Source organism: Alexandromys fortis, unplaced genomic scaffold (genome assembly GCF_014885135.2).
Source record: "Alexandromys fortis isolate MF-2015 unplaced genomic scaffold, M_Fortis_MF-2015_v1.1 scaffold_14, whole genome shotgun sequence".
Classification (NCBI taxonomy): Eukaryota; Metazoa; Chordata; class Mammalia; order Rodentia; family Cricetidae; genus Alexandromys; species Alexandromys fortis.
In genome coordinates this window covers 14,022,973-14,026,686 of record NW_026067910.1, presented here as the reverse complement: position 1 = coordinate 14,026,686, position 3,714 = coordinate 14,022,973, and positions in this window count along the sequence as shown.

Here is a 3,714-nt window from a genome sequence, read left to right as displayed (position 1 = left end):
TTATATATACAATAGTCTGTCTACATGTTTGCCTGCAGGCCAGAAGAGGGCACCAGACCTCTTTACAGATGGTTGTGAGCTACCATGTGGTTGCTGGGAATTGAACTCAGGACCTTTGGAAGAGCAGGCAATGCTCTTAACCACTGAGCCATCTCTCCAGCCTTCTTTTTAAGGACTTTGTTTTATTTTTTAAATGATTTACTTTAAAAAAATCTCTATACTTTTTTCTTCTCTCTCCCAAGCCAAAGTACATTTATCCAACACTGTGACCTATTTAAAAATCTTTTTTATCTGAATCTGTCTTTATTGTGTATCTGTAATTATTTTCTGACCAGAGTGCTTTTTTTTATTGTTAAGTGAGTATGGCTAGGACCAACTCCAAGGCACTGCCTGTCGGCTCTGCCCAGTCCAATATGGCAGAGGCACGTTCAATGCATCTGAGAGCACTTCTCTTCACCCCAGATCCAGGGATGAGTCACAGCAGGACTGTGCTGCAATTAAACAAGTTGTAGGACTCTGCCCATAAACCCCATTTAAATACTCAGCCTCCTGAAATAGCCAGAATCCATGCTGGAAGCACAGCCCAGGAAGCCTCCATTTTAAAATTGCTACCACTGAATTAGGAAGACTTTTCTCAAGGAGCTTTGGCATACCATCAGCAAACAGATAAAGAAGCTGTGTTAAACTCTGTGTGTGTGTGTGTGTGTGTGTGTGTGTGTGTCTATAATTCCTTCTGAAACTCTCTCAGGTGTTAAGTGGATTTAATTGGCACACAGTGGCATGCCAATCTGTTGAGGGAGGTCACTTGTTCATTCCTGGCTGCCCAGACCATACAATAATTACACATAAACTGTACTATTTGCAGTACTGTTTGGCCAATAGCTTAAGCATATTTCTAGCTTATTCTTGTATCTTAAATTAACCAATTTCTATCAATCTGTGTATCACTACATGGCTGTGGCTTACCATGTAAAGTTCTAGCACATCTTTCTCTGGCAGAGGCTACATGGTTTCTCTCTGATTCTGCCTACTCTCTCCTCCTCTATCTGCTGGTAACTCCTGCCTTGCTCTATTCTGCTAAACCACAGATTCATTCATTAACCAATAAAAGCAACACATAAACAGAAGAACTTCCCACATCAATGGGTTGTCTGAGCTGTGAACTCAGTTGGATTCAGCAATGCCTTGTACTGGTAACATATATCTGTGTGTAGTAAAGTTATGTCCAGAGAGTACTGACATAGGGACAAAGGCTGTGGATTCCACTGTCCTTAATAAGAGCAATATTTTCAAGTGAACAAACTGACTGGAGGAAGGAAGTGGAAGTAAGTTGGGGTATGAGTCAATCAGCCTTCCTGTGTCCATTGATGCTGCCTGTTTATATCAGACTCTAGTTTCTTGGTCTTTCATCACAGATCCAGGACAAACAACTCTCTGTAGAGAATCCAGACTTCCAGCACCAAATTGGTATCACTAAAGCACACTTAATCCTAAATTAGAATCTTGGTTTTCTGACTCTCCAGTTTACAACAGCCACTGTTGGCATGTTCAGCACCTCAAATTACAGACAGTCATTCCTGACTTGCCCAGCACCTCTATTAAACAAATCCAATAAAAGACACTTTCTGTTTGTTCTGCTCATCGAGCCTATCACACCTTTAATTCCTTCAATGTTTTACAGTTTTCAGAATATAACTTTTATACTTCTTTCATCCTTGATGATTTTAATCTTTTGTGTAACACATTAAGTATATTTTTCCATCACACATTATAATAATTTATTCTGTCTCTTTTTGTTGTCATGAACACCTTATATCTCTCACTATATATGAAGGTCTTTTATTGGCTTTGGTGAACACTATTTTTATCTCCTCTGTGAAAGGCAAGAATAGGAGGACTCAGCCTTCAGGTATATAGAGAAGGTGTGGCAAAGGTCGATATTGGACCAATGAATGCAGATCAACAAAAGACAGACAAGGCAACCTGATAACACTGGGAAATTCCTTGAGGGGCCTTTCGCAGGCCTCAAGCCAAAAGTGGCCCAATCATTTCCAGTAACTGTGGAGGACATGTCTCACCAGAAAAATTTAAAAATCCAGAGCCTTCTGTAAAAGACATACTGTTCTAGATGATGGCATAAAAATGAAGAATAAGTAAAAAATTCCAATAGGAAATAGGAAATGTATATTCTGGCAGACTTCTATAAATGATCAAAGACCAAAGCTAAGACTGCATATAAATGTCATTGTAATTGTTGGTTTGATAGACACAGGTGCAGATGTGAGTATCATTACTCCAGAATCTTGGCATACAAATTGCCCTCTTCAAGAGGTAGATGTTCAATTACTAGAAATTGGAACCATATCTCTAGTTAAACAAAGCACAAAATGGGTTGACTGGATTCAGCAAGAAGGTTGAGAGAACAGCTGAGGCCATATGTGGCTAATATTTCAGTAAATTTATGGGGCCATGACCTGCTACACAATGGAATACCTAGATTAACATTCCTGCAGTCCCAGAAACTCATAATTTTGGAAAGGATATTATAAGGTACTATTCTCAAAGGTCACCAGCCATCCAGGCTGTACAAGAGCATGAAGCAACTAACAAATCTTTAGAGGCACCAACAGCTTTGCCTTTAAAATGGCTAATTGAGAAGCCAATATGGGGTAAGCAGTGGCCTCTAGCCTAAGATAAGTTGCAGGCTTTAGAACAGCTACTACAAGAGCAGCTAGATGGTGATTGAAGAATCAACAAGCCCTTGGAATTTTCTGTTATTTGTTCTAAAAATAAATCTGGTAAATAGAGAATGGTGACAGACCTAAGAGCTGTCAAGGTAATTTAACCAATGGGCACTCTACAATCTAAAATTCCTCTGCCTTCTCTATTACCAAAAGGATGGCCTCTTAGAGTTATTTATTTGGAAGATTGTTTCTTCACTATACATTTATAAGAAAAGAATAGAGAAAAATTTGCCTCCACGGTGCCTATTTATAATAATTCTCAGCCTACTGGGAAATATCAATGAATTATCCTCCCACAAGGAATGCTCAATAGCCCCACACTCAGCCAATACTTTGTAATTCAGCCATTGAAAATAATATGTAAACAATTTCCTAAGTCTATAATTTACTATCACATGAACAATTTACTATCTGATTCAAACATATATACTTTAGAAAGATGTTTGAAGAAGTAAAGAAAGTTTTGACAAAACAGGGATTATAAATTGCTCCTGAAATAATACAGAGAGGAGAGTCTGTCAATTACCTAGGTTATAAAATAGATTTGCGGAAAATTTGCACACAAAAGGCACAAATAAGGAGAGACTGGTTGAAGACTCTTAATGACTTTCAAAGACTGTTAGGAGACATTTCCAGTCTTTGACTGGTTGTTGGGATAACAGCTGATCTAATAATTCATTTAAACAAAACCTTAGATGGTGATAAAATCTTGAATAATTGCAGAGAATTAACAGCTGAAGCAGAAAGGGAATTGACAATTGTTGTGAGAAAAAAATTACAGGAGGCATATGTGGATAGGGTGAATCCAAAACTAATTGTATTCTAGTCATATTGCCTTCCAGAATTTGTTCTGCAGAAATTTTAATGGAGAGGGACAATATTATATTAGAATGGATCTTTTGACCACATAAACCAAGTAAAATATTAAAAACTTATGTGGAAAATGTCTCTGAATTAATTATAAAAGGTA